Consider the following 24,015-nt stretch of genomic DNA (forward strand, 5'->3'; position numbering starts at 1 on the left):
ATATTTTCACTTTTCTGGTTATATTTTGACCTGTAAGAGTTGCACCATTTTATTAGTTCAGAATATCCAGAGTTTGCGAGAAGACAGAAATGATAGCTGGCAAGCAACCTATAATGATCAAGTCGAGGTCGATTTACTTGGATTATTAAAAAGGTGCAGAGATGTACTTCATTGGGAAATAGAATGCTAAAGACTTATCATCTAAACAAAACCTCACAAAGATGATTTTTATTTGTGTGTTTTTGCTTAATTTTGCCAAAGAGTCCCTTGTCCATATGTTTAGAACTCTTGTGTTGTTGGTGCTGAAATTCTCAATAAGGAAGTTGACACATTCATTTGCAGGAGAGATTGAGAAGCAAAATTAATTTTGGCACTGCCAATATGTCTTGATTATGAAGATGAGGAGAAAACCCAGCTCAGTCCTGTCTGAAAGTATTTTAATAATTAACTCCTATTCACATTGTTCCTTGATATATGTGCTATTTGCAAATGCAGTCTTTCAAATTAAGTACAGTCCAACCTTATTCAAACTTGCTCTTCAATAAAAAAAAATCAAATTTAGCAGCAATTTAATAACACTTTCATTCTAAATAGCAGATATTAGAATTAAGAAATTTTGGCTGGGAAATTTGTCTGGACAATGATTGAAATAAAAACAGCATTGCTAAGGTGGTAATTGTATGAACAAATTTTGTGCATGTTTCTGGGTGACTTTAATGGCAGTTATTAATATTGTATGCTCAATTTGGTGTAGGATTTTCCTGTTCCAGCACACAGATAATGTCGATAATAGTGCAGTAGCCAAGATTCATCAGTAGCAAGTTCTGAATAACGACAGACACTATTACCTCACAGTAGTGCCAGCTTTTAAACAGTTGGCATTATTTAAAGGACCAATAACACTAGAACTGCATATGCAATCACATTGCTGCACAGCACTCTACATACTACTCATACTCAACACTAACCCATCCTTGCATCTTCAAGCACTTTACTGCAGCCAAAACTGTCAACATCCATTTATTTGGACCCAGCATCTCCTTTCATTAATGATGAAAGTGTGTAAAAGGCATCTGCCAAGCACCAATGGGGATATAGGGCACTGGTGAGGCCAAATGTGGAGTACTGTGCACAGCATTGGTCTCCTTATTTAAGGAAGAATTTTAAAGTGTTGGAAGCAGATTGGAGAAGGTTTATTGGACTAACACCTAGAATGGGTGGGTTGACTTATAAGGAAAGGTTGGAAGGAGTAGGCTTGTATCCACAAGGGATTTAATTAAAATGATTTAAGATCCTGAAGGATGTTAACAAGATGTAGGTGGAGTGGACTTACCTCTCTTGCGGGAGAGCCTAAAAGTAGGGGTAACTGTTTAAAATCAAGGGATTTAAAGCGGAGATGAGGCATGATTTTTTTTAACCTCAGCTGGTTGTGAGTCTTTGGAACTCTCTGCCTCAAGGGGTGTTGAAAACAGAGTCTGAGTATTTTTAAGGCAGACGTAGATTATTGATGAGCAAGGGAAAAATTACCAGAGGTCATGTAATGTGGAGGTTAGCCATGATCATGATCTTATTGAATACCAGCATAGGCATGAGAGGCCAAGCAGTCTACTCCTTCTGATTAATATGTTCATATGGGGCTACCTCACTGGAGTATATATGGGCTCAACACCCAATATCTTATCCACTTGGACTTATCAGGGAGCCACACCCTGTACATGTTGCTTAGGAGGTCAGTCCTGGTCCTGGAGACACTTCCACAAGGTTGTCCTCACTCACAACTGTGGCCTCAAAGTTTCAAGCACAAGCTCACCATGTCTGCATTGCTGTTATAGTGGAATCCAAGTTGCCCTCACTCTCAACTTGAGGATAATTTGAGCCTGGATCAGCTGATATATGCCAAATGCTATTGTTGATTAATGGTAAAAGATTTCCCTGGCAACTTCATGCCAGGACGACCTATGGCTGTGGCCTTGAAGGGTCTCTTTTGGAGTAACCAACAATTGTGTATTGTATAGAATGTCCTAATTGTCAGTTTAAAATTAGCTACCCCTTTTACTGAATTAGCATCCTGTCTTTTACTCTTGAAATACAATGTTGGCAACCTTGCTTACTGTGACTCTTCTGAACAGAAGACATCCTTCCTCTGAGTGATGTGATCCACCAGCCTCTTGAAGCCCATGTAAACCAAGGATCTTCGAGTCATAGAGTGTGGAAACAAACCCTTTGGCCAACCAAGATTCCCATTTGCCCGTGTTTGGCCCATCCTTTCCTATCCATGTACCTGTCCGAGTACCTTTTTAAATATTGTTAATGTTTACCTCAACCTCAACCACTTCTTCTGGCAGCTCATTCAATATACTGACCACCCTCTGCATGGAAAAAATTGCCCCTCGGGTTCATATTAAATCTCTTCCCTCTCACCTTAAACGTATGTCCTCTAGCTCTTGATTTCCCTAACTCTGAGGAAACAGACTGTGTGTGTTCACCCTATGTTTGCTCTCTCAAGAATCACTAGGGCAGCCAAAGTGTGGTGCTATATACAGAGCCTGACAATGCCATTTCCCAACTTGCATTGCAATCCTTTAAAAGCTTTTTGATAGAAGTACATGAAATTATGAAGGGCATAGATAGGATAGCAGAGGTGTCTAAAACTAAAGGGCAGAGGTTTAGCATAAGAGTTTTAGAGGAACTCTGAGGAGGAATCATTTTACTCAGAGGGTGGATGAAATCTGGAATGCACTGCCTAAGGGAGTTCCACATTCTCTTGCTACATTTAACAGCACTTGAATCATCAAGCTATAGAAAGCAAGGGACAAAGTACTGGTAAATGGAATTAGTGTTGATAGTTCTTTGGTTGGCATGTATATTGTGGGCTGAATAGCTGATTCTGTATTGTGTGACTCTAAAGGGAACAATGAAGATACAAGAGACTGCAGATGCTGGAACCTGGAGCAACAAATAATCTGCTGGAGGAACTCTGCAGGTCGAGCAGCATCTGTGGGAGAAAAGGAATTGATATCTCAGGTTGCATCCTGATGCAGGGTTTTGACCTGAAACATCAACAATTCCTTTCCTCCCACGGATGCTGCTCAGCCCACTGAGTTCCTCCAGCAAATTGTTTGTTGATTAAAAGGAACAAGTCTTCATACTCCAAAATCAGCACAGTTGAGTTTTTAGGCTTTTCTAATAGGTTATAATTCTATGGATGACAATTGCACTTGCAGTTTTGTCTGCTGTGTTGAATTTTTTTCACCTTTGCAAATGTTGGATAATAGCCTGGTGGTTGTTCTCAAAATGCATCCGATAAGGTCTCTTGTGACTGGAACTGTAGTTGCACTTAATGGAACTGTAGTTTTTAACCACTGGAGGGCAGCAAGCTTTCATAATTAACAATGCTCTGCAGTCAGAGAGCAAATGGTCTGTCCCAGTACCTTGCTGGCATGCAATTGAGAATATTTTGTGTTGTATAAAATAGAAGAAAAGTGATTTTTTTTAATGATCTTTTAAATTCAAGATCACAGAGAATACATTTTATGTAATTTGGGTTTTATTAACTTGACTGACAGAATATGGGCATTGCTGCCAAGACAAGCATGTAGTATCTCTCTCTAATAGTCACTGATTGATTAAAGGAGATAGACCTTCTTCAACACTGCATTCCTGGTGTTAAGGATATTGTTTGCTATTACGTCAAAGTTCTAGGATTTTGAAGCAATGATGAAGGTACAATAGTGTTTTCCAAGTTAGGATGATATAAGACTTGGAAAATTCAGGCAATGGCATCCCTAACTGTCTGCAACCCATATCCATCTAGTTGGTAGTGGTAGTGGTTTTGGGAGGTGCTGTTGAAGTCTTGCTGAATTGCTGTACTCTATAATGTAGTTTGTTTAGAACTGCAGGTAAGGCACTGGAGGGAGTGAATGAATGGTGGATGGAGTGCCAGTCAAACTGACTGCTTTGCTGTGGATAATCACAAGCTTCTTGAGTGTTGTTGGAAGTATAGTCATCCAGGCAAGTTGTTGACACAGTACTTAGGTGACCACTCCAGTAAGTTTTTGGGTGACCCATAGGCTGATCTTATGATAGGAACTGGGATTTGCCAATGATAGCAGACAAAAATTTTTGGAAAAGTGGTAGATTGTAAGTGAATTTACATGAATGAAAGGGAGATCTGGGGAAGGAGCTCCAGAGCTTAGGGCCTTGGCAGCTGAAGGCATGCGGCAACGTTTTTTTTAAACTGCTCTCTGGATGCAGATTCAATTTGTGTTTTCATAAAGTGATTTCAGATCCCAGTGCTTGACCTGTGTTTCTCTGCGTTTTAACCCTAATTTCCTGTCCTAACAACAATTTTTATACTTAGCTTTGCAATTGCTGCCACATTCCATTTTAATGGTTTAATCTTTACCTCAGTAATTTGCTGAAGCATCCCATGATCTAACAATTCTGAATTTGTGAAGCTCCTTTCTCCCCCCTCCCCTTTCAAGTTTTTGTACTGAAAATCTGTTTCATTTATCCCCCCAGTGTAAACAATCTTGCACTATTTAACCTTGGAGAAGTGCCATTTCATTCACGAATTCCTTCACTATTATTCTGACAGGTAAAACTCCCACTCAACACAATGCTGTTATTGTCGTGCCTGGCTTGCAGGAAATGCTGGTCATGCTTGTTGCAGTCTCCCAGGTCAGCCTCAAACATGGGATTCCATTCTTCTTAACACTATGATGCTGGAGGAACTCAGTAGGCCAGGCAGCATCTGTGGAGAAAAGCAGGCTGTCAATGTTTTGGGTATGTTGACTGCCTGCTATTCTCCACGGATGCTGCCTGGCCTGCTGAGTTCCTCCAACATCAAAGTGTTTTTCATCTAGATATTCCAGCATCTGCAGTCCTTTGTTTCTCTTCTCATTCCATTCTTCTTATCCTGATTCCTATCACATATTCTCCCTCCCATTGACTTCTTATCTTCCTCTCTTTCTGAAGCTCCCACCTCGCTCGTTGGCCTGATCCAACATTATCAAATCTATTGCTCTTCCCTGATTTATAAGAAGTTGAAATAGGAGTAGGCCTTTCAGCCCCTGTAATCAGTAAGATTACAGTTGATCTTTTATCTCAGTGCCATCTTCACTAACCCCATGTCCCCTAATTCCCTTACTATTTACAAAACTTTTAATCTCTCTTGAACAAATTAAATAGGACTGGGACTAGGCCTCTCAGCCCCTTATGCCTGCTCTACCATTCAATAACATGATGACTGATCTGATTGTAACCTCGATTCTGCATTCATGTCTGCCCCCTGGTAACATATCACCCTGTTAACATTAAGAATCAAACACATCTGCCTTAAGAATATTTAAAGATTCTGCTTCCACTGCTTTTTGAGGAAGAAAGTTTCAGAAGTTCAAGATACTTTGAGATGAAAACAAAACCCATTTGTTAAATGGGTAGGCTCTTACTATTAAACAGTGACCCCAAGTTCTAGATTCTCCCACAAGTGGAAACATCCTTTCCATATCCATCCTATCAAAACCCTTCAGGATCTTGTATATTTCAATCTTGTCCTTCTCACTTTAAACTCACAGTGAATAGAAACCTGGTATGTTAAACATTTCAATATACTTAGTGACCAAGTCTCCACAGCCCTCCTAGGTAAGGGGCTGCAAATATTTAATTCCTCTGGGTGATGAAACAATATCTTATCTCTATCCTGAATAAATGAAGCTTTATTTTGAGTCTGTGATTCCAATCTAGACAACTTGGCTAAGGAAAACCTTGCCCTACCAGGCTTCTTAAGGATTTTGTACATTTCAATGAGATCACCTCTTCTTCTAAACTCAAGAGTATAGGGTCAGTCTTCTTGACCTTTCCTTGTGCAACAAACCTGCCATCCCAGGGATCAGTTCTGGTGAACCTTATCTGCACTTTCTCAGTTACAAGTACATAATTCCTTGGGAAGCGTGACTAGGCCTGCATGTAGTTTTCTAGATGCAGTCTCATCTGGGGTGATTAGAACAGTACACAATAATTCCAGATTCAGTCTCACCAGAGGCCTATATCAATGGAGAAAAATTTGTGCTCAAATCTCGTTGCAAAAAAAAAGACCAAGGTATATTTGTCTTTCCAGTTGTTTGCTGTTAACTTTCAGTGATTTGTCTGCAAGGAATCAGAATCAGGTGTATTGTCACTGACATATCGTGAAATTTGTTGTTTTGCGGCAGCAGTACAGTGCAAGACATAAAAATGACTATAAGTTACAAAAATAAATAGTGCAAAAGAGGAATAATGAGGTAGTGTTCATGGGTTCCCGGACTGTTCAGAAATCTGATGGCAGAGGGGAAGATGCTGTTCCTGAAACATTGAGTGCCTGTATCTCCTCCCCGATGGTAGTAACGTGAAGAGGGCATATTCTGGATAGTGAGGGTCCTTAATGATGGATGCCGCCTTCTTGAGGCACTGCCTTTTTGAAGATGTCTTTGATGGCTGGGAGGGCTGTGGTAGCACTTGCATCTACTGTGATGAAGTGCTCTGAGAGGTTGGTCATGGCTAGAATTAACTCCTGCTTGAGCAAGGACCTGGACTGCTGCGGTTTGCCTACCGCCACAACAGGTCTACAGTGGACACAATCTCACTGGCTCTCCACTCGGCTTTGGAACACCTCGACAACAGCAAAACATACGCCAGACTGCTGTTTATAGATTACAGCTTGCACATTCCAGGCTGCAGGAGTACATGCTGAGGGACACACTGAAGCTGGTGCAGCCAATGCAAGGGCTCGGTGGGGAAGGACTACAGTGTAGGGTTCTTCCGCCACTGGAGGGGAAGGGGTGGGGTCAGGCAAGAAAGCCCCTAAATATTGTAAATACGGGACTGAGTAGCTCCCAGGGAGCCACATGTGTGGCATTGGTACTTTTTTTTATATATAAAAAGGTAACACTAATGAATGATCTGTACAAGAATGTAAAGGCTTGCACTGTTTTATAATTGTATATAGTTTGTCTTTTATTTTGAATAAAGTTTATTTTGGAATATAAAAATATAAAAGATTACAGCTTGCATTAAATACCACCATCCCCTTAGTACTAATCAACAAACTTCAAAACCTGGGCCTCTGTACCTCCCTCTGCAACTGGATCCTTGACTTCCTTATTGGGAGACCATAGTCATTGTGGATTGATAGTAACATCTCCTCCTTGCTGACAATCAACACAGGCACACCTCAAGGATGTGTGCTTAGCCCACTGCTCTGCACCCTCTACACTCATGACTGGCTAGGCACAGCTCAAATGCCATCTATAAATTCATAGATGACACCACTGTTGGCAGAATCTCTGATGGCGATGAGGAGGCTACAGGAGTGAGATAGATCGGCTGGTTGAGTGGTGTCGCAACAACAACCTTGCACTCAACTTCAGCAAGACCAAGGAGTTGATTGTGGATTTCAGGAAGGGAAGTCAGGAGAACATGTGCCAGTTTTCATTTGAAGGATCAGGGGTGGAAAGGGTGAGCAGCTTCAAATTCCTGGGCATCAACATCTCAGAGGATCTATCTTGGGCCCAATACATTGATGCAATCATGAAGAAGGCACGCCAGCAGCTCTACTTTATTAGGAGTTTGAGGAGATTTGGTACATTACCAAAGACTCTTGCAAATTTCTACAACTGTATGGTGGAGACCATTCTGACTAATTGTATCACCGCCTGGTATAGAGGCTCCAATGTGCAGAATGGAAAGAGACCAAGCCTCTCTGAATGTCAACCCTTCAATTATTCACCATTTTAAAATAAAATCCAACTTCCTATTTTTCTCTACCAAAATGGATGACCTCACATTTTTTCCATATTTTATTTGCTATGAATTTGGTCATTCACTTAAACTATTTCTAAAGCATCCTGCATGCTTATCACAGCCACACAGCTTTGTATCATCAGCAAACTTGAAATGTACTACATTTGATCCTTTCTTCAAAATCATTGATGTAGTTTATGAAGAAGCAAATGTCTTTCTCTGCTGTTGTTTGGGTCCAGCCTAATATGTAATACTCCTCTGGAAAGTGGGAGACCCCCTCCCAGTCCAGTAGGGTTGGTAGTTCTGGTGGTAATGCAAGACTTTGAAACAAACAGGAGAGCTCCAGAATGAAAACTGAAAGATGCAAGTGGAAAGCTGTTATACACTGTTCAATACATGTCAGTTGGGATAATTATAGGCATCAATAAAACCTGGGAAAGTAATTATTTTTCACCAGAAGGTTTGATGTGTTTGTTCCTTGAGTGTTTTGGCAGAAAGGATAGTTGACTCCAAACAGCTTCACGTCATAACTTGGTGTTGTTTAGAATCCAAAGACTTGTTCACTCTTGTCGATGAGATTGAAAGCAGGATACTAGAGACTTAAAGTAAAAACAAAACTTGACATGTATTTATCAACATGTGTAAATATAGATTAAAGTATGCATAAATTAAAATCAGGTTTATTGTATAAAACAAAAGTAAAATTGTATCAATTAACTGTTGGTTACTATGTGGTAATGCAAAAACAATTGAAACCTCCATGTTTGCAAGTGAGATGATTGGTCTAAAATTCTTTCCTGTTGCTCCCATTTCTTTTTGTCACACTGCTATTTGATAGTTGGTGTAATTTTAAGAACTGAATATTCCACGTTGTACAACCTATGATGTGTTGTACCAGCCTCTCCTCAATGGCAGTAACGTGAAGAGGGCATGTCCTGGACGGTGAGAGTCCTTAATGATGGATGCTGCCTTCTTGAGGCACCGCCTCTTGAAGATGTCCTCGATGACAGGGAGGGTTGTGCCTGTGATGGAGCTGGCTGAGTCTACAACTCTCTGCAGCCTCTTTCAATCCTGCGCATTGGAGCCTCCATACCAGGTAGTGATGCAACCAGTCAGAATGCTCTCCACCGTACATCTATAGAAATTTGCAAGCCTGTTTGGTGACATGACAAATCTCTTCAAACTCCTAATGAAGTAGAGCCGCTGGTGTGCCTTCTTCATGATTGCATCAATGTATTGGGCCCAGGATAGATCCTCCTGAGATGTTGACACCCAGGAATATGAAGCTACTCACCTTTTCCACTGCTAGAACCGTTAGAAAGGTTGTTTGAAAGACCCTCAGATCCTTGGGGTGCGAGAGGTCCCGGGTTCAGATCCCGGACGAGCCCCCAATTTTGTCACGAACCAGCAACAAAAGAAACACACTGAGCATGATTTAGTGTTAAAAACTATTTTATTAATCACTACTTATGATAATACGTAAAATAAAAGTAAAAATGTTAGTATGTTAGAATTCAAGAATGTTAAACCTCGAACGTTAACCCCAAAACTAAACTCTTCGTGTGTGTGTGTGTGTGTGTGTGACAAAGTCCAAAACTCCCAGTTCCTGAATGGTTCTTAAAGTTCAGTTCCGCAAGTCATAAGGTGAAACATGAGCAAGGGCTTCTTCAACAACCACCGTTGTCTGAAGATAAGATGTAGATGTAGAAAAACAGAGAGAGAGTACATACGAAATCCAAATGTTCCACGATGGGACCCAAACGACACTTCAGTGTTTACTCGGTAGTGACTTCCTCACTTCATCTCTATCTTCCTCTATCTTCATCTGAGTTATCTTTTGTTCGGCCTCTATCTTTAACTGGGTTTGCTCTCGTTCAGCTTCTATCTTTAACTGGGTTTGCTCTCGTTCAGCCTCTATCTTTGCCAGCTGCACCTGTGCCTCAGAAATTGCTATTTCACTGCCAGGAAACTGTTTTAACACTTCCTTCTCAAACACCTTCTTTTCCACATAATGGCCAGCTATCAGTCTCTGAATATCTGCCTTTCTCATAGACTGCTTTACTTCTGTAAGGTTTAGCCTTGTAGCAATCTTTATCAAATCATCCTTTTTCGCCACCTCCAATCCCTTTTGGGTTGGTGACTCCAAAAATGCCTTAATATCCATTGCTGCTGGTTTCCACACACACAAGCCAACGTGTCGCGTCCACAGATGTTTCCGACAACGAGATCGGGTCCCACCCTAATTATAAGGGAACTAAACCACCAAGATGGAAGGCAGTTATTATCGTCAGCGGCAAGAATTTAAATGCCGAATTAAGGATTGTTCACCCATCAATTGAAACCGAGCTTTACAATATAGACCGCGCTAGCTATCTAGCCAAAGAACATTGGGAAGACCATCTGGGATTTGGATTAGATTGAATCACTGTGTGCCTTAGAAGTATTGGGCAGTGAAGAACTTCAGAGCAACCCATGCTCCCTACCCAAATAGCCCAGTGGTCAGGTAGGCACAAGAGGTACAAGATGTCTATCTTCACAGAGACAGTTCCAAAGTCACGGGCTGCTGCTCTACCCAAAAAGTCATGGGAAATGAGAAATCACTATCTGGAATATTGAAAGAAGATGTAACCTTGTATGAGACTACAGTAAGCTCTAAATCCAGCAGTTTAGGATGTTGGTGGGCAGGCTGAGCAATTTTTTTGGACTAGTATGTTATTTCTATAAATATTTCAGCATACTTTAATTATTTTTACATGCTACACAGTATTGTCATGAGTTTTCCAGTGAACCCAGTAAGCTTGGAGGGAATGCAGGAAACAGAACCCTGGTGAGTTTGAAAGGAGTGCAGAAACTAGGGCCCCATTGAGTCTGAATGGAGTATGGGAAGTGGGGGCTGCAGCGATTTGGAATGCAGTTTGTCAACATTACGTAGTGAGCCAGATGCTGAACCATCAGGATTTCTGAATGGTCAGATAGTGGATTGTCAGAGTTTTAGTGTATAGTGTAAAAAGATGGTCTTGTCTACAAGGGCAGGCGATCAAGGTTCAGATAGGGATACACTATCACCATTGTAGACAGAAGTTGGTGGTAATTTACCTGACAAGGAATGTGAAGCTTGGGGTGAAAGGATAGCCAAGCAGCTTAATGCAAGGTTTGTATGGGAAGAAGTTCGCCAGCAGCTTTCCTAAAGCATGCAGAGTTTACATGCTGAGGTGAGTGGGAGTATATTGAGCAATGTAAAAGTAAGGACTGTAGCAAAGCAACACGAAGGGGCATGGGAATATGATATTCCCAGAAATGGTTTGGCCAAAAGAGTGGCCAGGATCAGCAAAGAATACATCTATGACATACAGGGAATATTAAGAGATTTTTCAAAAGCCAGGCACTTGCAGTGCTGACTAGGTATCTGGCAAAGGGACTAGGCAGATGTCCACCTTGCTGTAGGGCAACAAGTCAAATAAATATTGTGTTATGAAAGCTGTGAGACACTTGAAGTCCACACATGGTTACTAAACAAGCAGACTGGAGAAGTAAACATATATCACGGAGAGAAGGACAGCTTGTTATAAGTGGTTTGAGTCTAGAATGATTTAATATTTTGGATCAATGAGAATATTCACAATCCTCTAGCAGGTGATTAGAGAGAGAGTTGTTTTGGGACGACTGTCATGCTGTTGTAAAATATCTGCATGGGGTTCTTTAGTAAGCTAATTTCAATTGTGTCTGGCACAAGTTGTATTACTGAAGAACATGAGCCTCTGTTAGTAATTTAAAAATCTTTTTACCTTTTTCCTCAACGTTATCTGATTAATGATGAGATGATGTTGAGGAAAAAAGGTAAAAAGATCTTTAAATTCCATCTGTATTTCCCAATTTTTATTTTGCTTTATCTACATTACCTAGACAACCTGGGACTGTACCCATTGCAGATATTCCCTTTGGAGAAGAAGTCTGTATCACCAAGAGAAAATGGACAATGCATTGTTGTTGGCTGAGAAGGGATGGTGAAATCTTATTATTGACAGCTAATCTGTCTGGAGCAGGTGTAAATAGAGAGGGAGTAAAGGAGAGAGGAAATAACTAATCCTGGAACTGCAGGATGCAGAAGACAGCAGTTGCTGGAAATCTGGTAGCATCTGTGGGGAGAGAAAAATGGAATTGTAACATTAACTCTTAATTTTCACAGCCTGTCGATGGAGAATTCCACTAGTCCTTTTTCCAACATGGTACCTTCTGCAATGGATCTCTGGTATCCATGAGTAAGGAGAACAATGGGTAAGTGTCCTCCCTAAGGTAACGAAGGGAATGTCTGCAATAGGTTAATGTCAAGAAAAAAATGGATATAACAAAATAATGTACAAACTGGAAATCTGAAATGAAAACAGAAAATGTTGGAAATTCTCATCACATCACTCAGCATCTGTGGAGAGAGAAAAGCAGGTGGTTGATGTTTCATTTTGATGACCTTTGTTGGGGGGGGGGGAAGAAAGAGAATTAGCATGTTTTAACTTGTAGAGCGTGAGAGAGGTGCAGAGGACAAAGGGAATCTCTACGATAGGATACAGACCAAGGTTGTCTCAATAAAGTCGAGAAAGCAAAATAATAATAGGGAAATACAGATAAAATTGAGAGTAATGAGTCAGATGCTGTTGGGGAAAAAGGTATTTTTAAAGTGGTTTTAAAATTACTAACATTCATTTTCCTCTGTAAAAAGGAGAGCCCATACTCCCATCCTAAGCAGTAATTATTATTTATTAGTCCATTTAAAACCTTGTTTCTAAATTCACCAGCCCTAATGTTTTCAGCCATATTAATGGAAGTATCCCAAGTTCACATTTTGACACTGATATCAATGCTACATACTGGTGAAGGTTATAATAGTGCTCCTTGTGCAGGAGTCAGAACTTACCGAAAAAAATTTCTCCAGTTCTGGATTTAACTGCACATGTGCGGACATCAGAAGTGGTTATCAAATTTATTTGGTGACTTCAATGAAAACTGATGCCTTCTCTGGTGTTAATAGAGTAAATCTTAGCTAGCATACTGGGATTATTTAAATAAAATTTGCATAATGCAGTGTTAAAGTTAAATGTTTGGGTTGTACTGTTTATTATCCTGCAGTAGATTAGAGGGGTTGTGAGATTAGAGGATTTGGGTGTTGGAAAACTGAAGGAGAGAGACATTGGACAGACCTCTGTCTACTTTGGGGTACAATGCACATCCCAATGATGTTAAATGGATTGAAGTCCCAGACCGACCAAGCTTTGCAATCTTCTTGGTCTTGGATTGTTTTACATTCCCTAATAGATTCACTTTGGGTGCTTATTCTTTCCATGATCTCTTATAATTTTGCAAGCATTCATGAGTTGATGGAATTATTAATTCATGAGTACAATCATTTTGTTTTGTTACTTCAGGTTCAGATGTTTGGATGAAAACCTGAAGGTTACATTTTGGAATTGGTTTCTTTCATTTCATTTTCCACCAGAACATGTATGTTTTTATTTGATGGAGAGAAGGTCAAATGAATGTTTGAAGGCCTATCCCACTGTGCATTGGTGATCTTTCTGGTCTGCTTCAAGGCCTTCAAAATGAGAGAGACCAAGTAGAAGAGAGATCCAACTGGTAAGCTTGGCATCCTTCCATGCGCTGAGGAATGATGTTTGATGTAAGGAAGTTAATTAACAAACTTTAATCATTTCCAATTAAGGTGGTGGTGCTTTTTTTTTTACAGTCAAACAGCTGAGAGGACACCCCCTCCACAAATGAACATTGTGTATGGGGTTGGTGTATGAAGAGGGTGTGGGCAGTATTGAAATTATAAAACATTGGACATTTGAGGTGTTTTCTGGATACAGACCCAAAATACTTGAGCAGCTTGGACCATGAAAGATGATATCTGAAGATAGGAACAGGAGTAGGCCACTCGGCCCTCAAGCCTCCTCTGCCATTTAATAACATCATGGCTAATCCGATTGTAACTCTTAACACCACATTTCTGCTTGGACACAGTACCCTTTCAGCTCCCTGCTCATCAAGTATTTATCTACCTCTGCCTTTTAAAAAAAATTCAAAGATTCCTCTGCCCTTTTAAGGAAGAGAGTTCAAAAGACTTGTGATCTGAGAGAGAGAAAATTTCACATCATTTGTCATTAAGGATAACCCCTTATTTTTAAACAATACTCCCTAGTTCCAGATTTTTCCATGACAAAAGATCCTCTCCACATCCACTCCGTCAAGACCCTTCGGGGGTCATGATTACAAGTAGTTTATGGAGTTGAACACACAAAAACAGATCATAGTTCCCTGTATTTTTAATAAGGAAAATATTATTTGCCTGCTATAGTTTAAGTACCAATAAGAACAGAAACTAGATTTAGTAAATTGTCACCATTTGTCTCTTCACATACATGCTGTGTGTAATTAAAATAATATTTTGTGTAACTAGCTTTTTGAAGTGATTCAGATTATCAATTGACCCCTCAAAAAAAAAAATTGTGTTACTGGCTTGATCAACTAAGATACATTGCCTATGGTATGAAGCGAAATACGAAAGCAAATAAGAAAAATAACTCTGCAGAATGTGTGGAGAGAAGAGGAAGGAACAACAAAACTATTTTACAGAAGGCAGGAGGAAAATAAGGAACTTTACTGATTATTTAAAGCATACCTAACGCGAGTTAAACAGGAAATGGGTTTGAGGCTAAATACGAACCAAACAGCAAGTTTATGAAGTAATATCTTCCTGAAAACATTCACTAGTCACAATGGTATTATAGTAGGAATTTGATAGCTACATTTAATGGCTTTTATTGATGGATACCCTGGATGTGTTCCAAGCAATTTAAACAATAAATTCCTGGAGATAGTTTAAAGTATGTGAACAGGGTACAGTTTGCAGATTATTAGAGGCAAGAGATGGCCCATGTACACTTGTTTTACTGGAAGTATTTTTTTTTGCTTCTGTTATTTTCTTATCTCTTCTGTAAGGCACCTCAAGACTGCCCCACCATTCAAATATCATGGCTGATCCAGCTTTTCTCAAATCCACTTTCCTGTCCTATCGCCATCATCCTTGATTCCCATACTGATTAAGATAGGACAGGAAAGTTTGAACAGCTTTGAACATATTCAAGGATTCGGCCTCCGTGCCATTTTGGAGAAGGAAATCCAAAAACTCGCCACTCACAGAGATGAAATAGCTTCCATTTAATGAAATGAGAAACACAATTATTCTGACACTATGCTCTCTGATTTTAGACTCTCCCGTAAGAGGAATTGGTTCATTATTGTCACATGTACTGAGGTACAGTGAAAAACTTGTCTTGCATACCATTCATACAGGTCAAATCATTACACAGTGCATCGAGGTAGTACAAGGTAAACAATAAAAGAATGCAGAATAAAGTGCAACAGCTCTCAGTGGAACATCCTCTCAGCATTTATCCTGTCAAGCCCCTTTAAGAATATTGTATTACAATAAGATGGTCTTTCATTCTTCAATACTTGAGTGAATACAGAGCCAACCAGTTCAATCTTTCCTCATAAGACAGTCCTCCATTTTTGTGATCATCCTGGTGAACCTTTTCTGACTTGCTTCCACCACCCCTTAAATAAGAGGACCAAATCTGTACACAGCACTCTAGATGTTGTCTCATTACTGCCTTGTACAATTGTAGTGAAACTTCCCTACATTTATACTTCAGCCTCTGAAATTAAAAGTCAGCATCCTATTAGCCTTCCTGATTGCCTGCTGCACTTGTATGCAAGCTTTCTGTATGAGGACCTCCTTTGCACTGCAGCCTACCTCTATTTAAATACTAATCTGCTTTATCATTCCAATTTACCAGTTTCGCACATTATACCAACATTTTGCCCACCCAGTTAACCTATTAATATCTTTCTGTAAATGGTTCCTCTTCACAGATTGCCTTCCCACAACTTTTGTATCATCTGCAAATTTGGCCACAGTACATTTGCTTCCTTTCAGATCATTTATATATTGTAAACAGTTGTAGTCCCCACACTCATTAAAGTGCTTAATTTTTAAAATTATAAGAGATGTAGAAAAGATAGTCAGAACTTTTTTTAATCAAAATCAAGAGTTCATAGGTTTAAAGTCAAAGTCAAGTTTATTGTCATATGCACAAGTACATGCATGCACAGGTGCAATGAAAGATAGTTGCAGCAGCATTACAGGAATATGGCATCATATAAGCAGCAAAAAAAAGAAACAAATTATACACATTTTTTGCAAAAAAAACATAATTAGAACAAAAAAAAACAGTGCAATGTGGTCAAAGTGTTACTATATTGAGGTAGTGATTAGGGTTTTGCCAGTTGGTTCAAGAACCAAATGGTTGAAGGGAAATGGCTTTTCTTGAACCTGGTGGTGTGGAACTTCAGGCTTTTGTACTTCTTGCCCGATGGTAGCTGCAAGAAGATGGCATGACCCAGATGGTGGGGATCTTTGATGGATGTTGCTGCCTTGAGACAGAGCCTCCTGTACTCCCCACCAATGGTGGGGAGGGATGTGCTTGTGATGTATTGGGCAGAGTTCACTACTCTCTGCAGCTTCTTGATTCCTGCACATTTGAATTGCTGTATCAGACCATGATGCAACCAGACAGGATACTGTAGAAGTATCCTGTCTGGTTGCATCTGTACATCTGTAGAAGTTTATTAGTGTTCGGTGACAAGCATAACCTCCTAAGAAAGTAAAGGTGTTGGCGTACTTTCCTTATGATTGCATTAATGTGCTGGGCCCAGGACAGGTCATCTGATAAAGGCCAGGAATTTAAAGCTGTTGGCTCTCTCCACCGCCGAACCCCCAATGTAGACAGGCCCGTGTTCGCCCTCCTTCCCCTTCCTGAAGTCAACAATCAGCTCTTTAGTTTTGCTGACATTGAGCTAGAGGTTGTTGTTGTTGTGGCACCACTCAACCTGGTGTCCTATCTCACTCCACTGAGCTGACTCATCGCCACCTGTGATTCGTCCAACAATAGTTGTGTTGTTGGTGAATTTGAAGATGGCAGTGGAGCTGTGCTTAACCACACAGTCACGTGTGCATAGAGAGTAGAGCAGAGGACTAAGCACGCAGGCTTGAGGTGCACGTGTGTTGATGATCAGCGAGGAGGAGATGTTGTTACCAATCCTCACTGAGGTCTGCCAATGAGGAAGTCAAGGGTCTAGTTGCAGAGGGAGGTACAGAGGCCCAGGTCTTGAAGCTTAAGGTGAGAGGAAGGAGTTTTAAAGGGTATTTTTTAAACAATGTGATTGAAATCTGGAAATTACTGCTGGAAGTTGGTTGAGTTGGATGTGATCACTTTGTTTAAGAGGCATTTAGACAGGCACTTAAGTAGGCAAGGCATATGAGGATATGGCCCTAATGGGGGCAAATGGGATTAGTGCAGATGGGCAAAAAGCATGAATATTGTGGGCCAAAGGGCCTCTTTCTGTGCTGTACAGCTCTGTGACTCTAATATTCTACTAGCACCCCACTGGTTACACGTTACCAATATGAAGTTGAGACCCCTTATTTCTACTCCTTGTTTCTTGCTTGTCAGCCAATTCTCTATTCATGCTAATTTATTATCAACACCATGAGCTCTTACTTTGCAAAGTAACTTTGTCAAACACCTTCTCAAACATCTGTTGAAAATTCAAGTGTATTCAATCCACTAGTTATCTTAGCTGATACTTCCTTAAATGGGTCCAATAAATTTGCTGGACGTGATTTCGTCTTCTGAAGCCATACTGATTCTGCTTAAACAGATCATGGCTTTCCAAATGTTCTGCTTTTATCTCCTTAACATTGAATAGTAATGTTTTTCCAATAATAGAGATCAGGTTAACTTGCCTGTAGTTACCCACTTCTTTTGGCTCCTATCCTTTTTGAATAAAGGTATTACATTGGCAGAGGTACCAATCTTCTGGTACCTATCCAGAACCTAACAATTTTGTAAGATAACAACCAATACATTCACCATCTCTGCTACCACTTTTAGGAATCTAGGATGCAAATATATAGACCCTTTAACTTGTCTTATACTAATTTTCTAATGATGTTCTTTGCTATTTAATTCTTACTCGTTTTTTAGTATTACATAGAACGTTAATAGGATGTTTGTAGTTTCTTCTACCTTAAAGGCTGTTACAAAATATCTGGTCAACCATTGTCATTTCCCTGTTCCTCATAACTATTTCCTCAGCCTCATTCTCTAAGGAGCCTATCTTCACTTTGACCTCTCTCTTCCTTTCTATATACTTATTGTGAATTTTTATATTTCTCACTTATTTAGCTTATTCATGTATTATTTTTGCTGCATTGATCTGTCTTTAGTCCTCCTCTGCTGGATTTTGAATTTATCCCAGTCTTCAGCCAACCACTCACTTTTGCCATCCTCTATGTTTTTTTTCTTTAACTCGATACCCTACCCTCCTTAACTTCCATGGTTGGTTCATTCCTTTTCACCCTTTCCTCTCATTGGGATGTACTTTTGCCAGGGGTTATGTTGTCTGCATGGGTTTCCTCTGGGTGCTCTAGTTTCCTCCCACATTCCAAAGACGTATGGGTTAGGAAGTTGTGGGCATGCTATGTTGGCGCCGGAAGCATGGCGATACTTGCGGGCTGCCCCCAGAACACTCTACGCAAAGATGCATTTCACTGTGTTTTGATGCACACGTGACTAATAAAGATATCTGATCTGTTTCAAATATCTGCCACTGCTTTTCTATCTTCTTATCTGCTAATGCATTTGCCTATTTTGCTTTTGCCAACTCTATTCTTATTCCTTTGTCATTCCCCTTATTTATTTAACACAGATTCAGATGCAGGTTCCTCACTCTCAAACTAAATGTTAAATTCTATCATGATAAGATCATTATTTCCAAGGGGATCTTTTACTCTCTGATCACTTATTAACCTATCTTGTCACCCATGATTACTAATCTACTCTTTTTACATAACCAATTTTGTTCCTGATTTATATTTTTTGTGCAGTGTGGCTGCTGTTTGAAGGGCCTATATGATACACCTACCATTGTCTTCCTTCCCTTGCTTTAGACATAAAGAACCTCAACATATTTTTAGTCCTACCTTGTCTCTCACAATTGTACTTATTTAATTTCTTGTCACCAGAGCTGCTACTCTTTTTTCTTCCAACTTGTCCTTCCTGAAAGTCCTAATTAGCTGAGGAAAAATTCACTTCTTGAATGAAATGTGCTTCTTGGCTTTCAACATCACTTCAAATGACTCCATTCTATTGAGATGAATGATTGAATGGGATGCTAATTTGAAGTCTTTGAATTCAGTTTACCTCACAGATGTGTATTCCGTGCTCTGGGCATTTGTGCACATTCAAGACATTTGTCACTTTTTCAGAGTTCAAGTTGGTGGGTATTTTGTGATGTGTTTTGCTCCTTGCACCATTTACATCAGCCTTTCATGTACTTCATACGCTTGGACTTGAAGTTCTCTGTGCCATCCCAAATGCTGCTCCTCTACTTTGGGTTGTTTGTTGCTTATCAGAGTGCTTTGGGACATGCCCAACAGATTAGCCAAACTAAAAAAAAATCTGGTTGTTTTTCTTTTCTCTATTAGTACAGCCCAACTTGCTGCGTGAGACTCTCAGCCCTGCTGTCAGTAACGCATAACAAAGAAACATAATTGTTCTCTAATTCCCCATTTATACATTTGACCTGGGTTCACCTCAAGACAGGTGTTCTCTTTCCATTCCTTCCACCACTTTCTCTGCAATTTAAAATTACCTTTTGAATCTCTTTCCCAGTTCTGACAAAGGGTCTCTGACCTGAAACATTAACTCTGTTTCTCTTTCCACAGATGCACTCTGTCCTGCTGGGTACTTGCAGCATTTTCTGATTTTATTGCCGATTTCCAGCATCTGCAGTTTTTTATTTTCACTTGTAAGTGTTCCAATGATTCTAATCTTCTTGTCCTTCTCTGTAATCAAGGCCTTGATATTTATAAATGCTTGTTGATTTGATTCAAAACATGTAGCTGATAAGTATTCGCAACCAAGACAAAATCTCTGCACAACTGGTTATTGAATCTAGTAGTCAAAGAAAAATAAGCAGATGGATTTAATAACAAGATCATGGCAAGATTTTTGTGATGCTGCTGCCATCATTGGGAGATGGGTGTTACATTACAAAAACATTCATTGTTATAGTATTGTTTTTATACTGGTGTCTAATCAGACTAATATTGTTGTAAAGATAGAGATTAGAATAGCATTTGAGCCTGAAAATATAGTTAAAACTCTCTTTACTGACCTTTTAATTTGACTAATTCAGTTATTGGTTGTGTATTTGTACATTCTATAATGTTTATGTATCTTTTGACAGAGTAAGCAAAGCTTTGGGACAACATTAAGTTGTATGAAAGGTTTTAATGTAAGTTGGCACCAGATTCTGTATAGATTTGTAACATTGTTATGGCACATCAACACATTGGTGTCCAATGTGTTTGTGACTGAAATACCTTTTCATTGTTCACCTTCATTAAAATACTCTCAATAGCATACCCTCTCCTCTTTCCCTTTGCACACTAACCATATCAGTGACTACTGGACTTAGACCAAGCCTGGAAGTGACAGAAATAACTGGCAGATGCTTGCAAGATTCAAACTCCCATCTATAGTTTTAGAGATGTGGATTAGATAAAGTGTGTGGATTAGATAAGGTGTGTGGGAAGGTGTATGAGAGTTAGAAGCATTAGGAAGCAGCAGATGTGGTTAATGAAATGCAAGACTTTGTAGTAAAGGCAGGAAGAAGCACATCGGGGTCAAGGAATTCATTGCCTTCAATGGGAGTGAGATTAGAAACGCCCTTTTTGCCATCCAGCGCATGCTAAAAATATTATTTCAGAAGGTTCTGAGCCTTATGAATTGCGCCTGGTCTCTTGATGGTGAAGAATTATTTTAAAAAGCCCCACCCCCAATAAATTGATAATCACCATTTTCCTCAATGAATGCTACATTATTTGGTATTGCTGTATCAACTTTGCCTCAGTTGGGAACACAGCTGCCTCAGAGTTAGGCAGTTTCCAGGTTTGATTTCCAAGTCATGCAAGTGAGCATGGAACAGCCTGTCGATCCAGTGCAGAATTGTGGGAATATAATATTGACACATTCCATCCTGAGATGAGTCAATAAAACAGAGGTCCCGTCAGTTCTCCCAGGTGGAAGTAAAAGATCCTAAGATGCTGTTCAGCAGAAAAACGGATGTTATTCCTGATGACTTGATCAATATTTTTCCCTCAATCAACATTGCTAAAAATAAAACAGATGATCTGGTCATTGCTTTTATTGGTGCTTACAAGGTGTACATTGGTTGCTGCATTTGCTACATTACCACAGTGATCACTTTTCAAAAGTATTTCATTGACTGTAAAGTGCATTGAATTGTCCTGAAAGTGACGGTAGTTTAAGCGCACATCTTTATTAAATTATATTGATCGATTAAAAATTGTTTTATATTGCCAATCTTGCTGTGAATGCACTTGTAAAACCATATTGAATGTTTTATGCCCAGATTTCTGGAATACTCCATTTTGAAAATTATAGAACAGCATTGCACAGGAACAGGTGCTTTGGCCACTGTGTCTGTGCTGACCATGATGCCAAATGAAAATAATCCCATCTGCCTGCATGTGGTCTATTTCCCTCCATTCCCTATCTGTTCATTACCTGTCCAAATGCCTTTTAAATATTGCTACCATATCTGTTTCCCATTTGGCATGCTTGTGGCTTGTATTCCAAAATGTTTTCCAATGTGCAACATTGCCACTAAAGAATTGAGCATACCACTGTCCAAATCAAAAGGGTAGGAATTCGGCTGAGGTGGTGATAGAGTTGCAAACCAAATGGTATTGAAGTTGTTACCCATCTTCTATGTACTCTATTATTCAATTACCATTGATTGCGAGAAGCTTCATGCAGGGAGCTACATATTACTGGGTGCCAATGTGATGCCTTCTCTTTTGCACCACCACCTGAGCTAAATTTCTTCCCTTGTTATTCACCCTGAATATTAAGAAACCTGTTTTATATTGAACTAGAGTTTGACATGGCTGGCCACTGACTAGCATTCCTTGTCAATAAGAATAGCTCTTTTCCTGTTAATGTTAAGTTATCTGCAGGTTGCTGGAAGTGTGAGACAGAAATGACCAGAAGCCCTCCTGAGAGCACTTGGGATCTAAAACTTTTTATACAGTTGATAGAAATGCAGATCAACAACAGTAATTTTACATCTGAATAGCTATGCTAGATGATTGTTTGGAGGTTCTAATGCCTCCTTCATATTTATGAATTGGGCATTGAGTCTTGTATATTCCATAGGTGGTGGCTTCTACCTTCAAGTGCTTTTGGAAGGATAGAGTGCAGTCCTGCTTTACTTTGAGATATGAGGGTCATGTTGCTTCATGTTGTTGAAGAAGAACACTTCCAGGCTGCGCTCCACATTCATGAGGAAGATTAATGGTATTGACTGCAGTGTTAACATTGGATCTCCCACTTGGATATGAATGAACAATAAAAAGAAACTCTGTATCCTTAATTGATATGATGTAAGGATTCTAAAATTAACAGTTTTAAAAAAAAATTAGAAGAGAGCACGATTTAGAATGTTGATTTCATTGTCAAATTTAATAAAGAGAAATAAAAAAGTGAAAGGAATTGAGTGAGGGGGAAAGAGAAAGTAAACCTAATTTTTAACAAATCTGCAATAACTAAAAACTTGAAGGACTGAGACACTGAAGCATATTTGTGAATATTTCAGTGCTAGAGAGATTGGCTGGCTGTAATTCAATTCTCAGCATTTTGAAAGGGTATTTTGTCTTGAAGCATTTGACTTGACTTGAATGTTTGTGTTTGGGCCCAAAACTGTGCATGAGCTATTTCTGTGAGGCTATGAACAGTCTTTCGTGATGTTGATTGTTTTTGTGGTATGTTGTTTCAGCCAGACTGTCAGGGAAATGTCGTCTTGGTGTTTATACTGTTAGCTGGGTATGCATTATGGAGGAGTTAAAAGTGTGGTGGTGCTTGTTATTGAGATTTAGAAATCTGCAGTTCGTGCAGGTTGGTTGTTCTGGATGAGGCAGGGATTGCCTGCAACGTGGCATCTAAGTTAATGAAAGGGCTTTATTTGCAATGACATTGCAGGCACATGCAGCAGGAATGAAGGATTAGTGCTAACATCTTCTTGAACAAGTTTGAACATTGTGGGTTTCTTTGCATGAGTTTGAGGTTTGGATACAGCAATCGGTTGGGAAATGTGTGGTTGGAATGGTGGACAGGCATGGAGTTTTGGCAACTCTATCTAGTCTGGTTGGTTAATTTAGATGTGAAAGGCCCCACCAGTGGCATTCAAGGCTGAAGTCAGAATGAAAGGTACTTTTAGGCATTTGGCACTTTGCCTGCAGGCAATATAGAGTAACACAAAATCAGTGGTGAACCATAGAAAATTTACAACACAGAAGGAGATCATTCAACTCCATTGTGCCTGTCCCAGTCTTAAAAACTACTCAACCAAATCTCATCTTCCAGCATTAGGTCTACAGCTCTGCTGGTTCTTCAAATGCATATTCAGGTTTTTAAAAAAAATATATTGGAGATTTCTACTTCTACCACTCTTTCAAGCTGTGAGTTCCAGACCCCTACCACCCTTTGGGTGATGCATTCACTCAATTCCTCTTTAATCCATCTACCAATTATTTTACATCTATGACTCCTGGACTTTGACTCCTCTGCGAAATGAAATAGGCTCTTACTATTTAGCTAGGCCCCTCATAACTTTAAATACCTCACTTATTTCTTCACACAGTCTCCTCTTTTCCAAACAAAACAATCCCAGCCTATATTATCTTTCATCTTAGTTAATATTTTCGAGCTGTGACAAGATCTTTGTAAATCTTTGTGCACACTCTAATGCAATCATGATTTTGCTATAATTTGGTAATCAGAAATGTAAGAAGTATTCAAGCTGTCTAACTAGTGATACAAACAATTCTAGCATTGTCGTCTGGTCCATATGTTCTGTGCTCAGCTAATAGAGGAAAGCAGCCCATATGCCTTAGCTACTTCTAAGTCGCTGTGGCCGTACGTTCCATGACTCCTTTGTTCCTCCTTACCTTAGCCAAATGCATGTCTTGTACTTCTCCAGATTGAATTCTATTTGTCCAACTGACTAGACCATCTACAATCTAAAGCCTTCCTC

General features: G+C 39.7%; 1 protein-coding gene across 6 annotated transcripts in view; it reads left to right on the forward strand.

Moving 5' to 3' along the window:
• LOC127568085 (CMP-N-acetylneuraminate-beta-1,4-galactoside alpha-2,3-sialyltransferase-like) overlaps nt 1-24,015 on the forward strand; it is a 377,111-nt gene that overhangs the window by 78,113 nt on the left and 274,983 nt on the right. The window contains exons 2-4 of one of the 6 annotated variants that reach the window (XM_052011378.1): nt 11,966-12,054; nt 13,197-13,404; nt 19,622-19,704. The exons of 3 other annotated variants lie outside the window; for them this stretch is intronic. The gene's annotated coding sequence lies outside the window, so the exon portion shown is untranslated. The remainder of the gene's footprint in view (nt 1-11,965; nt 12,055-13,196; nt 13,405-19,621; nt 19,705-24,015) is intronic. 2 more of the 6 variants (XM_052011379.1, XM_052011381.1) reach the window with 2 other exon arrangements.

This window comes from Pristis pectinata, chromosome 3, assembly GCF_009764475.1.
Source record: "Pristis pectinata isolate sPriPec2 chromosome 3, sPriPec2.1.pri, whole genome shotgun sequence".
Lineage (NCBI taxonomy): Eukaryota > Metazoa > Chordata > Chondrichthyes > Rhinopristiformes > Pristidae > Pristis > Pristis pectinata.